Raw genomic sequence first — 14,732 nt, forward strand, 5'->3', positions numbered from 1 at the left:
ACGAAAGACACTAGAATGAAAATTTTAAAGCCTCCTGTTAGTGATTCATCTACACGTTATAGCCCTGCATTTTCCAATGCCTATCTCTTTGCAAAAGAGAGATATCGGCAAGGAAAAGCAGCATTGTACCTTTGCATTTTTCTCCCAAACGAAAGACACTAGAATGAAAATTTTAAAGCCTCCTGTTAGTGCTTCACCTACACGTTATAGCCCTGAATTTTCCAATGCCTATCTCTTTGCAAAAGAGAGATATCGGCAAGGAAAAGCTGTATTGTACCTTTGCATTTTTCTCCCAAACGAAGGACACTAGAATGAAAATTTTAAAGCCTCCTATTAGTGCTTCATCTACACGTTATAGCCCTGAATTTTCCAATGCCTATCTCTTTGCAAAAGAGAGATATCGGCAAGGAAAAGCTGTATTGTACCTTTGCATTTTTCTCCCAAACGAAGGACACTAGAATGAAAATTTTAAAGCCTCCTGTTAGTGCTTCATCTACACGTTATAGCCCTGAATTTTCCAATGCCTATCTCTTTGCAAAAGAGAGATATCGGCAAGGAAAAGCTGTATTGTACCTTTGCATTTTTCTCCCAAACGAAAGACACTAGAATGAAAATTTTAAAGCCTCCTGTTAGTGCTTCATCTACAAGTTATAGCCCTGCATTTTCCAATGCCTATCTCTTTGCAAAAGAGAGATATCGGCAAGGAAAAGCAGCATTGTACCTTTGCATTTTTCTCCCAAACGAAAGACAATAGAATGAAAATTGTAAAGCCTCCTGTTAGTGCTTCATCTACACGTTATAGCCCTGCATTTTCCAATGCCTAGCTCTTTGCAAAAGAGAGATATTGGCAAGGAAAAGCTGTATTGTACCTTTGCATTTTTCTCCCAAACGAAAGACACTAGAATGAAAATTTTAACGCCTCCTGTTAGTGCTTCATCTACACGTTATAGCCCTGCATTTTCCAATGCCTATCTCTTTGCAAAAGATAGATATCGGCAAGGAAAAGCAGCATTGTACCTTTGCATTTTTCTCCCAAACGAAAGACACTAGAATGAAAATTTTAAAGCCTCCTGTTAGTGCTTCACCTACACGTTATAGCCCTGAATTTTCCAATGCCTATCTCTTTGCAAAAGAGAGATATCGGCAAGGAAAAGCTGTATTGTACCTTTGCATTTTTCTCCCAAACGAAGGACACTAGAATGAAAATTTTAAAGCCTCCTATTAGTGCTTCATCTACACGTTATAGCCCTGAATTTTCCAATGCCTATCTCTTTGCAAAAGAGAGATATCGGCAAGGAAAAGCTGTATTGTACCTTTGCATTTTTCTCCCAAACGAAAGACACTAGAATGAAAATTTTAAAGCCTCCTGTTAGTGATTCATCTACACGTTATAGCCCTGCATTTTCCAATGCCTATCTCTTTGCAAAAGAGAGATATCGGCAAGGAAAAGCAGCATTGTACCTTTGCATTTTTCTCCCAAACGAAAGACACTAGAATGAAAATTTTAAAGCCTCCTGTTAGTGCTTCACCTACACGTTATAGCCCTGAATTTTCCAATGCCTATCTCTTTGCAAAAGAGAGATATCGGCAAGGAAAAGCTGTATTGTACCTTTGCATTTTTCTCCCAAACGAAGGACACTAGAATGAAAATTTTAAAGCCTCCTATTAGTGCTTCATCTACACGTTATAGCCCTGAATTTTCCAATGCCTATCTCTTTGCAAAAGAGAGATATCGGCAAGGAAAAGCTGTATTGTACCTTTGCATTTTTCTCCCAAACGAAGGACACTAGAATGAAAATTTTAAAGCCTCCTGTTAGTGCTTCATCTACACGTTATAGCCCTGAATTTTCCAATGCCTATCTCTTTGCAAAAGAGAGATATCGGCAAGGAAAAGCTGTATTGTACCTTTGCATTTTTCTCCCAAACGAAGGACACTAGAATGAAAATTTTAAAGCCTCCTATTAGTGCTTCATCTACACGTTATAGCCCTGAATTTTCCAATGCCTATCTCTTTGCAAAAGAGAGATATCGGCAAGGAAAAGCTGTATTGTACCTTTGCATTTTTCTCCCAAACGAAAGACACTAGAATGAAAATTTTAAAGCCTCCTGTTAGTGATTCATCTACACGTTATAGCCCTGCATTTTCCAATGCCTATCTCTTTGCAAAAGAGAGATATCGGCAAGGAAAAGCAGCATTGTACCTTTGCATTTTTCTCCCAAACGAAAGACACTAGAATGAAAATTTTAAAGCCTCCTGTTAGTGCTTCACCTACACGTTATAGCCCTGAATTTTCCAATGCCTATCTCTTTGCAAAAGAGAGATATCGGCAAGGAAAAGCTGTATTGTACCTTTGCATTTTTCTCCCAAACGAAGGACACTAGAATGAAAATTTTAAAGCCTCCTATTAGTGCTTCATCTACACGTTATAGCCCTGAATTTTCCAATGCCTATCTCTTTGCAAAAGAGAGATATCGGCAAGGAAAAGCTGTATTGTACCTTTGCATTTTTCTCCCAAACGAAGGACACTAGAATGAAAATTTTAAAGCCTCCTGTTAGTGCTTCATCTACACGTTATAGCCCTGAATTTTCCAATGCCTATCTCTTTGCAAAAGAGAGATATCGGCAAGGAAAAGCTGTATTGTACCTTTGCATTTTTCTCCCAAACGAAAGACACTAGAATGAAAATTTTAAAGCCTCCTGTTAGTGCTTCATCTACAAGTTATAGCCCTGCATTTTCCAATGCCTATCTCTTTGCAAAAGAGAGATATCGGCAAGGAAAAGCAGCATTGTACCTTTGCATTTTTCTCCCAAACGAAAGACAATAGAATGAAAATTGTAAAGCCTCCTGTTAGTGCTTCATCTACACGTTATAGCCCTGCATTTTCCAATGCCTAGCTCTTTGCAAAAGAGAGATATTGGCAAGGAAAAGCTGTATTGTACCTTTGCATTTTTCTCCCAAACGAAAGACACTAGAATGAAAATTTTAACGCCTCCTGTTAGTGCTTCATCTACACGTTATAGCCCTGCATTTTCCAATGCCTATCTCTTTGCAAAAGAGAGATATCGGCAAGGAAAAGCAGCATTGTACTTTTGCATTTTTCTCCCAAACGAAAGACACTAGAATGAAAATGTTAAAGCCTCCTGTTAGTGCTTCATCTACACGTTATAGCCCTGAATTTTCCAATGCCTAGCTCTTTGCAAAAGAGAGATATTGGCAAGGAAAAGCTGTATTGTACCTTTGCATTTTTCTCCCAAACGAAGGACACTAGAATGAAAATTTTAAAGCCTCCTATTAGTGCTTCATCTACACGTTATAGCCCTGAATTTTCCAATGCCTAGCTCTTTGCAAAAGAGAGATATCGGCAAGGAAAAGCTGTATTGTACCTTTGCATTTTTCTCCCAAACGAAAGACACTAGAATGAAAATGTTAAAGCCTCCTGGTTAGTGCTTCATCTACACGTTATAGCCCTGCATTTTCCAATGCCTATCTCTTTGCAAAAGAGAGATATCGGCAAGGAAAAGCTGTATTGTACCTTTGCATTTTTCTCCCAAACGAAGGACACTAGAATGAAGATTTAAAAGCCTCCTGTTAGTGCTTCATCTACACGGTATAGCCCTGAATTTTCCAATGCCTAGCTCTTTGCAAAAGAGAGATATTGGCAAGGAAAAGCTGTATTGTACCTTTGCATTTTTCTCCCAAACGAAAGACACTAGAATGAAAATTTTAAAGCCTCCTGTTAGTGCTTCATCTACACGTTATAGCCCTGAATTTTCCAATGCCTAGCTCTTTGCAAAAGAGAGATATCGGCAAGGAAAAGCTGTATTGTACCTTTGCATTTTTCTCCCAAACGAAGGACACTAGAATGAAAATTTTAAAGCCTACTATTAGTGCTTCATCTACACGTTATAGCCCTGAATTTTCCAATGCCTATCTCTTTGCAAAAGAGAGATATCGGCAAGGAAAAACTGTATTGTACCTTTGCATTTTTCTCCCAAACGAAAGACACTAGAATGAAAATTTTAAAGCCTCCTGTTAGTGCTTCATCTACACGTTATAGCCCTGAATTTTCCAATGCCTATCTCTTTGCAAAAGAGAGATATCGGCAAGGAAAAGCTGTATTGTACCTTTGCATTTTTCTCCCAAACGAAGGACACTAGAATAAAATTTAAAAGCCTCCTGTTAGTGCTTCATCTACACGGTATAGCCCTGAATTTTCCAATGCCTAGCTCTTTGCAAAAGAGAGATATTGGCAAGGAAAAGCTGCATTGTACTTTTGCATTTTTCTCCCAAACGAAAGACACTAGAATGAAAATTTTAAAGCCTCCTGTTAGTGCTTCATCTACACGGTATAGCCCTGAATTTTCCAATGCCTATCTCTTTGCAAAAGAGAGATATCGGCAAGGAAAAGCTGTATTGTACCTTTGCATTTTTCTCCCAAACGAAAGACACTAGAATGAAAATTTTAAAGCCTCCTGTTAGTGCTTCATCTACACGTTATAGCCCTGCATTTTCCAATGCCTATCTCTTTGCAAAAGAGAGATATCGGCAAGGAAAAGCTGCATTGTACTTTTGCATTTTTCTCCCAAACGAAAGACACTAGAATGAAAATTTTAAAGCCTCCTGTTAGTGCTTCATCTACACGGTATAGCCCTGAATTTTCCAATGCCTATCTCTTTGCAAAAGAGAGATATCGGCAAGGAAAAGCTGTATTGTACCTTTGCATTTTTCTCCCAAACGAAGGACACTAGAATGAAAATTTTAAAGCCTCCTGTTAGTGCTTCATCTACACGTTATAGCCCTGAATTTTCCAATGCCTATCTCTTTGCAAAAGAGAGATATCGGCAAGGAAAAGCTGTATTGTACCTTTGCATTTTTCTCCCAAACGAAAGACACTAGAATGAAAATTTTAAAGCCTCCTGTTAGTGCTTCATCTACACGTTATAGCCCTGCATTTTCCAATGCCTATCTCTTTGCAAAAGATAGATATCGGCAAGGAAAAGCAGCATTGTACCTTTGCATTTTTCTCCCAAACGAAAGACACTAGAATGAAAATTTTAAAGCCTCCTGTTAGTGCTTCACCTACACGTTATAGCCCTGAATTTTCCAATGCCTATCTCTTTGCAAAAGATAGATATCGGCAAGGAAAAGCTGTATTGTACCTTTGCATTTTTCTCCCAAACGAAGGACACTAGAATGAAAATTTTAAAGCCTCCTATTAGTGCTTCATCTACACGTTATAGCCCTGAATTTTCCAATGCCTATCTCTTTGCAAAAGAGAGATATCGGCAAGGAAAAGCTGTATTGTACCTTTGCATTTTTCTCCCAAACGAAGGACACTAGAATGAAAATTTTAAAGCCTCCTGTTAGTGCTTCATCTACACGTTATAGCCCTGAATTTTCCAATGCCTATCTCTTTGCAAAAGAGAGATATCGGCAAGGAAAAGCTGTATTGTACCTTTGCATTTTTCTCCCAAACGAAGGACACTAGAATGAAAATTTTAAAGCCTCCTATTAGTGCTTCATCTACACGTTATAGCCCTGAATTTTCCAATGCCTATCTCTTTGCAAAAGAGAGATATCGGCAAGGAAAAGCTGTATTGTACCTTTGCATTTTTCTCCCAAACGAAAGACACTAGAATGAAAATTTTAAAGCCTCCTGTTAGTGATTCATCTACACGTTATAGCCCTGCATTTTCCAATGCCTATCTCTTTGCAAAAGAGAGATATCGGCAAGGAAAAGCAGCATTGTACCTTTGCATTTTTCTCCCAAACGAAAGACACTAGAATGAAAATTTTAAAGCCTCCTGTTAGTGCTTCACCTACACGTTATAGCCCTGAATTTTCCAATGCCTATCTCTTTGCAAAAGAGAGATATCGGCAAGGAAAAGCTGTATTGTACCTTTGCATTTTTCTCCCAAACGAAGGACACTAGAATGAAAATTTTAAAGCCTCCTATTAGTGCTTCATCTACACGTTATAGCCCTGAATTTTCCAATGCCTATCTCTTTGCAAAAGAGAGATATCGGCAAGGAAAAGCTGTATTGTACCTTTGCATTTTTCTCCCAAACGAAGGACACTAGAATGAAAATTTTAAAGCCTCCTGTTAGTGCTTCATCTACACGTTATAGCCCTGAATTTTCCAATGCCTATCTCTTTGCAAAAGAGAGATATCGGCAAGGAAAAGCTGTATTGTACCTTTGCATTTTTCTCCCAAACGAAAGACACTAGAATGAAAATTTTAAAGCCTCCTGTTAGTGCTTCATCTACAAGTTATAGCCCTGCATTTTCCAATGCCTATCTCTTTGCAAAAGAGAGATATCGGCAAGGAAAAGCAGCATTGTACCTTTGCATTTTTCTCCCAAACGAAAGACAATAGAATGAAAATTGTAAAGCCTCCTGTTAGTGCTTCATCTACACGTTATAGCCCTGCATTTTCCAATGCCTAGCTCTTTGCAAAAGAGAGATATTGGCAAGGAAAAGCTGTATTGTACCTTTGCATTTTTCTCCCAAACGAAAGACACTAGAATGAAAATTTTAACGCCTCCTGTTAGTGCTTCATCTACACGTTATAGCCCTGCATTTTCCAATGCCTATCTCTTTGCAAAAGAGAGATATCGGCAAGGAAAAGCAGCATTGTACTTTTGCATTTTTCTCCCAAACGAAAGACACTAGAATGAAAATGTTAAAGCCTCCTGTTAGTGCTTCATCTACACGTTATAGCCCTGAATTTTCCAATGCCTAGCTCTTTGCAAAAGAGAGATATTGGCAAGGAAAAGCTGTATTGTACCTTTGCATTTTTCTCCCAAACGAAGGACACTAGAATGAAAATTTTAAAGCCTCCTATTAGTGCTTCATCTACACGTTATAGCCCTGAATTTTCCAATGCCTAGCTCTTTGCAAAAGAGAGATATCGGCAAGGAAAAGCTGTATTGTACCTTTGCATTTTTCTCCCAAACGAAAGACACTAGAATGAAAATGTTAAAGCCTCCTGGTTAGTGCTTCATCTACACGTTATAGCCCTGCATTTTCCAATGCCTATCTCTTTGCAAAAGAGAGATATCGGCAAGGAAAAGCTGTATTGTACCTTTGCATTTTTCTCCCAAACGAAGGACACTAGAATGAAGATTTAAAAGCCTCCTGTTAGTGCTTCATCTACACGGTATAGCCCTGAATTTTCCAATGCCTAGCTCTTTGCAAAAGAGAGATATTGGCAAGGAAAAGCTGTATTGTACCTTTGCATTTTTCTCCCAAACGAAAGACACTAGAATGAAAATTTTAAAGCCTCCTGTTAGTGCTTCATCTACACGTTATAGCCCTGAATTTTCCAATGCCTAGCTCTTTGCAAAAGAGAGATATCGGCAAGGAAAAGCTGTATTGTACCTTTGCATTTTTCTCCCAAACGAAGGACACTAGAATGAAAATTTTAAAGCCTACTATTAGTGCTTCATCTACACGTTATAGCCCTGAATTTTCCAATGCCTATCTCTTTGCAAAAGAGAGATATCGGCAAGGAAAAACTGTATTGTACCTTTGCATTTTTCTCCCAAACGAAAGACACTAGAATGAAAATGTTAAAGCCTCCTGGTTAGTGCTTCATCTACACGTTATAGCCCTGCATTTTCCAATGCCTATCTCTTTGCAAAAGAGAGATATCGGCAAGGAAAAGCTGTATTGTACCTTTGCATTTTTCTCCCAAACGAAGGACACTAGAATGAAGATTTAAAAGCCTCCTGTTAGTGCTTCATCTACACGGTATAGCCCTGAATTTTCCAATGCCTAGCTCTTTGCAAAAGAGAGATATTGGCAAGGAAAAGCTGTATTGTACCTTTGCATTTTTCTCCCAAACGAAAGACACTAGAATGAAAATTTTAAAGCCTCCTGTTAGTGCTTCATCTACACGTTATAGCCCTGAATTTTCCAATGCCTAGCTCTTTGCAAAAGAGAGATATCGGCAAGGAAAAGCTGTATTGTACCTTTGCATTTTTCTCCCAAACGAAGGACACTAGAATGAAAATTTTAAAGCCTACTATTAGTGCTTCATCTACACGTTATAGCCCTGAATTTTCCAATGCCTATCTCTTTGCAAAAGAGAGATATCGGCAAGGAAAAACTGTATTGTACCTTTGCATTTTTCTCCCAAACGAAAGAAACTAGAATGAAAATTTTAAAGCCTCCTGTTAGTGCTTCATCTACACGTTATAGCCCTGAATTTTCCAATGCCTATCTCTTTGCAAAAGAGAGATATCGGCAAGGAAAAGCTGTATTGTACCTTTGCATTTTTCTCCCAAACGAAGGACACTAGAATGAAAATTTTAAAGCCTCCTGTTAGTGCTTCATCTACACGTTATAGCCCTGAATTTTCCAATGCCTATCTCTTTGCAAAAGAGAGATATCGGCAAGGAAATGCTGTATTGTACCTTTGCATTTTTCTCCCAAACGAAAGACACTAGAATGAAAATGTTAAAGCCTCCTGTTAGTGCTTCATCTACACGTTATAGCCCTGCATTTTCCAATGCCTATCTCTTTGCAAAAGAGAGATATCGGCAAGGAAAAGCTGCATTGTACTTTTGCATTTTTCTCCCAAACGAAAGACACTAGAATGAAAATTTTAAAGCCTCCTGTTAGTGCTTCATCTACACGTAATAGCCCTGAATTTTCCAATGCCTATCTCTTTGCAAAAGAGAGATATCGGCAAGGAAATGCTGCATTGTACCTTTGCATTTTTCTCCCAAACGAAAGACACTAGAATGAAAATTTTAAAGCCTCCTATTAGTGCTTCATCTACACGTTATAGCCCTGCATTTTCCAAGGTCTATCTCATTGCAAAATAGAGATATCGGCAAGGAAAAGCTGCATTGTACTTTTGCATTTTTCTCCCAAACGAAAGGCACTAGAATGAAAATGTTAAAGCCTCCTGTTAGTGCTTCATCTACACGTTATAGCCCTGAATTTTCCAATGCCTATCTCTTTGCAAAAGAGAGATATCGGCAAGGAAAAGCTGTATTGTACCTTTGCATTTTTCTCCCAAACGAAGGACACTAGAATGAAAATTTTAAAGCCTCCTGTTAGTGCTTCATCTACACGTTATAGCCCTGAATTTTCCAATGCCTATCTCTTTGCTAAATAGAGATATCGGCAAGGAAAAGCTGTATTGTACCTTTGCATTTTTCTCCCAAACGAAAGTAACTAGAATGAAAATTTTAAAGCCTCCTGTTAGTGCTTCATCTACACGTTATAGCCCTGAATTTTCCAATGCCTATCTCTTTGCAAAAGAGAGATATCGGCAAGGAAATGCTGTATTGTACCTTTGCATTTTTCTCCCAAACAAAAGACACTAGAATGAAAATTTTAAAGCCTCCTGTTAGTGCTTCATCTACACATTATAGCCCTGAATTTTCCAATGCCTAGCTTTTTGCAAAAGAGAGATATCGGCAAGGAAAAGCTGTATTGTACCTTTGCATTTTTCTCCCAAACGAAAGACACTAGAATGAAAATTTTAAAGCCTCCTATTAGTGCTTCATCTACACGTTATAGCCCTGAATTTTCCAATGCCTATCTCTTTGCAAAAGAGAGATATCGGCAAGGAAAAGCTGTATTGTACCTTTGCATTTTTCTCCCAAACGAAGGACACTAGAATGAAAATTTTAAAGCCTCCTGTTAGTGCTTCATCTACACGTTATAGCCCTGAATTTTCCAATGCCTATCTCTTTGCAAAAGAGAGATATCGGCAAGGAAAAGCTGTATTGTACCTTTGCATTTTTCTCCCAAACGAAAGACACTAGAATGAAAATTTTAAAGCCTCCTGTTAGTGATTCATCTACACGTTATAGCCCTGCATTTTCCAATGCCTATCTCTTTGCAAAAGAGAGATATCGGCAAGGAAAAGCAGCATTGTACCTTTGCATTTTTCTCCCAAACGAAAGACACTAGAATGAAAATTTTAAAGCCTCCTGTTAGTGCTTCACCTACACGTTATAGCCCTGAATTTTCCAATGCCTATCTCTTTGCAAAAGAGAGATATCGGCAAGGAAAAGCTGTATTGTACCTTTGCATTTTTCTCCCAAACGAAGGACACTAGAATGAAAATTTTAAAGCCTCCTATTAGTGCTTCATCTACACGTTATAGCCCTGAATTTTCCAATGCCTATCTCTTTGCAAAAGAGAGATATCGGCAAGGAAAAGCTGTATTGTACCTTTGCATTTTTCTCCCAAACGAAGGACACTAGAATGAAAATTTTAAAGCCTCCTGTTAGTGCTTCATCTACACGTTATAGCCCTGAATTTTCCAATGCCTATCTCTTTGCAAAAGAGAGATATCGGCAAGGAAAAGCTGTATTGTACCTTTGCATTTTTCTCCCAAACGAAAGACACTAGAATGAAAATTTTAAAGCCTCCTGTTAGTGCTTCATCTACACGTTATAGCCCTGCATTTTCCAATGCCTATCTCTTTGCAAAAGAGAGATATCGGCAAGGAAAAGCAGCATTGTACCTTTGCATTTTTCTCCCAAACGAAAGACAATAGAATGAAAATTGTAAAGCCTCCTGTTAGTGCTTCATCTACACGTTATAGCCCTGCATTTTCCAATGCCTATCTCTTTGCAAAAGAGAGATATCGGCAAGGAAAAGCTGTATTGTACCTTTGCATTTTTCTCCCAAACGAAGGACACTAGAATGAAGATTTAAAAGCCTCCTGTTAGTGCTTCATCTACACGGTATAGCCCTGAATTTTCCAATGCCTAGCTCTTTGCAAAAGAGAGATATTGGCAAGGAAAAGCTGTATTGTACCTTTGCATTTTTCTCCCAAACGAAAGACACTAGAATGAAAATTTTAAAGCCTCCTGTTAGTGCTTCATCTACACGTTATAGCCCTGAATTTTCCAATGCCTAGCTCTTTGCAAAAGAGAGATATCGGCAAGGAAAAGCTGTATTGTACCTTTGCATTTTTCTCCCAAACGAAGGACACTAGAATGAAAATTTTAAAGCCTACTATTAGTGCTTCATCTACACGTTATAGCCCTGAATTTTCCAATGCCTATCTCTTTGCAAAAGAGAGATATCGGCAAGGAAAAACTGTATTGTACCTTTGCATTTTTCTCCCAAACGAAAGAATCTAGAATGAAAATTTTAAAGCCTCCTGTTAGTGCTTCATCTACACGTTATAGCCCTGAATTTTCCAATGCCTATCTCTTTGCAAAAGAGAGATATCGGCAAGGAAAAGCTGTATTGTACCTTTGCATTTTTCTCCCAAACGAAGGACACTAGAATGAAAATTTTAAAGCCTCCTGTTAGTGCTTCATCTACACGTTATAGCCCTGAATTTTCCAATGCCTATCTCTTTGCAAAAGAGAGATATCGGCAAGGAAATGCTGTATTGTACCTTTGCATTTTTCTCCCAAACGAAAGACACTAGAATGAAAATGTTAAAGCCTCCTGTTAGTGCTTCATCTACACGTTATAGCCCTGCATTTTCCAATGCCTATCTCTTTGCAAAAGAGAGATATCGGCAAGGAAAAGCTGCATTGTACTTTTGCATTTTTCTCCCAAACGAAAGACACTAGAATGAAAATTTTAAAGCCTCCTGTTAGTGCTTCATCTACACGTAATAGCCCTGAATTTTCCAATGCCTATCTCTTTGCAAAAGAGAGATATCGGCAAGGAAATGCTGCATTGTACCTTTGCATTTTTCTCCCAAACGAAAGACACTAGAATGAAAATTTTAAAGCCTCCTATTAGTGCTTCATCTACACGTTATAGCCCTGCATTTTCCAAGGTCTATCTCATTGCAAAATAGAGATATCGGCAAGGAAAAGCTGCATTGTACTTTTGCATTTTTCTCCCAAACGAAAGGCACTAGAATGAAAATGTTAAAGCCTCCTGTTAGTGCTTCATCTACACGTTATAGCCCTGAATTTTCCAATGCCTATCTCTTTGCAAAAGAGAGATATCGGCAAGGAAAAGCTGTATTGTACCTTTGCATTTTTCTCCCAAACGAAGGACACTAGAATGAAAATTTTAAAGCCTCCTGTTAGTGCTTCATCTACACGTTATAGCCCTGAATTTTCCAATGCCTATCTCTTTGCTAAATAGAGATATCGGCAAGGAAAAGCTGTATTGTACCTTTGCATTTTTCTCCCAAACGAAAGTAACTAGAATGAAAATTTTAAAGCCTCCTGTTAGTGCTTCATCTACACGTTATAGCCCTGAATTTTCCAATGCCTATCTCTTTGCAAAAGAGAGATATCGGCAAGGAAATGCTGTATTGTACCTTTGCATTTTTCTCCCAAACAAAAGACACTAGAATGAAAATTTTAAAGCCTCCTGTTAGTGCTTCATCTACACATTATAGCCCTGAATTTTCCAATGCCTAGCTTTTTGCAAAAGAGAGATATCGGCAAGGAAAAGCTGTATTGTACCTTTGCATTTTTCTCCCAAACGAAAGACACTAGAATGAAAATTTTAAAGCCTCCTATTAGTGCTTCATCTACACGTTATAGCCCTGAATTTTCCAATGCCTATCTCTTTGCAAAAGAGAGATATCGGCAAGGAAAAGCTGTATTGTACCTTTGCATTTTTCTCCCAAACGAAGGACACTAGAATGAAAATTTTAAAGCCTCCTGTTAGTGCTTCATCTACACGTTATAGCCCTGAATTTTCCAATGCCTATCTCTTTGCAAAAGAGAGATATCGGCAAGGAAAAGCTGTATTGTACCTTTGCATTTTTCTCCCAAACGAAAGACACTAGAATGAAAATTTTAAAGCCTCCTGTTAGTGATTCATCTACACGTTATAGCCCTGCATTTTCCAATGCCTATCTCTTTGCAAAAGAGAGATATCGGCAAGGAAAAGCAGCATTGTACCTTTGCATTTTTCTCCCAAACGAAAGACACTAGAATGAAAATTTTAAAGCCTCCTGTTAGTGCTTCACCTACACGTTATAGCCCTGAATTTTCCAATGCCTATCTCTTTGCAAAAGAGAGATATCGGCAAGGAAAAGCTGTATTGTACCTTTGCATTTTTCTCCCAAACGAAGGACACTAGAATGAAAATTTTAAAGCCTCCTATTAGTGCTTCATCTACACGTTATAGCCCTGAATTTTCCAATGCCTATCTCTTTGCAAAAGAGAGATATCGGCAAGGAAAAGCTGTATTGTACCTTTGCATTTTTCTCCCAAACGAAGGACACTAGAATGAAAATTTTAAAGCCTCCTGTTAGTGCTTCATCTACACGTTATAGCCCTGAATTTTCCAATGCCTATCTCTTTGCAAAAGAGAGATATCGGCAAGGAAAAGCTGTATTGTACCTTTGCATTTTTCTCCCAAACGAAAGACACTAGAATGAAAATTTTAAAGCCTCCTGTTAGTGCTTCATCTACACGTTATAGCCCTGAATTTTCCAATGCCTATCTCTTTGCAAAAGAGAGATATCGGCAAGGAAAAGCTGTATTGTACCTTTGCATTTTTCTCCCAAACGAAGGACACTAGAATGAAAATTTTAAAGCCTCCTGTTAGTGCTTCATCTACACGTTATAGCCCTGAATTTTCCAATGCCTATCTCTTTGCAAAAGAGAGATATCGGCAAGGAAATGCTGTATTGTACCTTTGCATTTTTCTCCCAAACGAAAGACACTAGAATGAAAATGTTAAAGCCTCCTGTTAGTGCTTCATCTACACGTTATAGCCCTGCATTTTCCAATGCCTATCTCTTTGCAAAAGAGAGATATCGGCAAGGAAAAGCTGCATTGTACTTTTGCATTTTTCTCCCAAACGAAAGACACTAGAATGAAAATTTTAAAGCCTCCTGTTAGTGCTTCATCTACACGTAATAGCCCTGAATTTTCCAATGCCTATCTCTTTGCAAAAGAGAGATATCGGCAAGGAAATGCTGCATTGTACCTTTGCATTTTTCTCCCAAACGAAAGACACTAGAATGAAAATTTTAAAGCCTCCTATTAGTGCTTCATCTACACGTTATAGCCCTGCATTTTCCAAGGTCTATCTCATTGCAAAATAGAGATATCGGCAAGGAAAAGCTGCATTGTACTTTTGCATTTTTCTCCCAAACGAAAGGCACTAGAATGAAAATGTTAAAGCCTCCTGTTAGTGCTTCATCTACACGTTATAGCCCTGAATTTTCCAATGCCTATCTCTTTGCAAAAGAGAGATATCGGCAAGGAAAAGCTGTATTGTACCTTTGCATTTTTCTCCCAAACGAAGGACACTAGAATGAAAATTTTAAAGCCTCCTGTTAGTGCTTCATCTACACGTTATAGCCCTGAATTTTCCAATGCCTATCTCTTTGCTAAATAGAGATATCGGCAAGGAAAAGCTGTATTGTACCTTTGCATTTTTCTCCCAAACGAAAGTAACTAGAATGAAAATTTTAAAGCCTCCTGTTAGTGCTTCATCTACACGTTATAGCCCTGAATTTTCCAATGCCTATCTCTTTGCAAAAGAGAGATATCGGCAAGGAAATGCTGTATTGTACCTTTGCATTTTTCTCCCAAACAAAAGACACTAGAATGAAAATTTTAAAGCCTCCTGTTAGTGCTTCATCTACACATTATAGCCCTGAATTTTCCAATGCCTAGCTTTTTGCAAAAGAGAGATATCGGCAAGGAAAAGCTGTATTGTACCTTTGCATTTTTCTCCCAAACGAAAGACACTAGAATGAAAATTTTAAAGCCTCCTATTAGTGCTTCATCTACACGTTATAGCCCTGAATTTTCCAAT

The sequence above is a fragment of the Pseudophryne corroboree genome, unplaced genomic scaffold (assembly GCF_028390025.1).
Source record: "Pseudophryne corroboree isolate aPseCor3 unplaced genomic scaffold, aPseCor3.hap2 scaffold_279, whole genome shotgun sequence".
NCBI classification, from domain to species: domain Eukaryota; kingdom Metazoa; phylum Chordata; class Amphibia; order Anura; family Myobatrachidae; genus Pseudophryne; species Pseudophryne corroboree.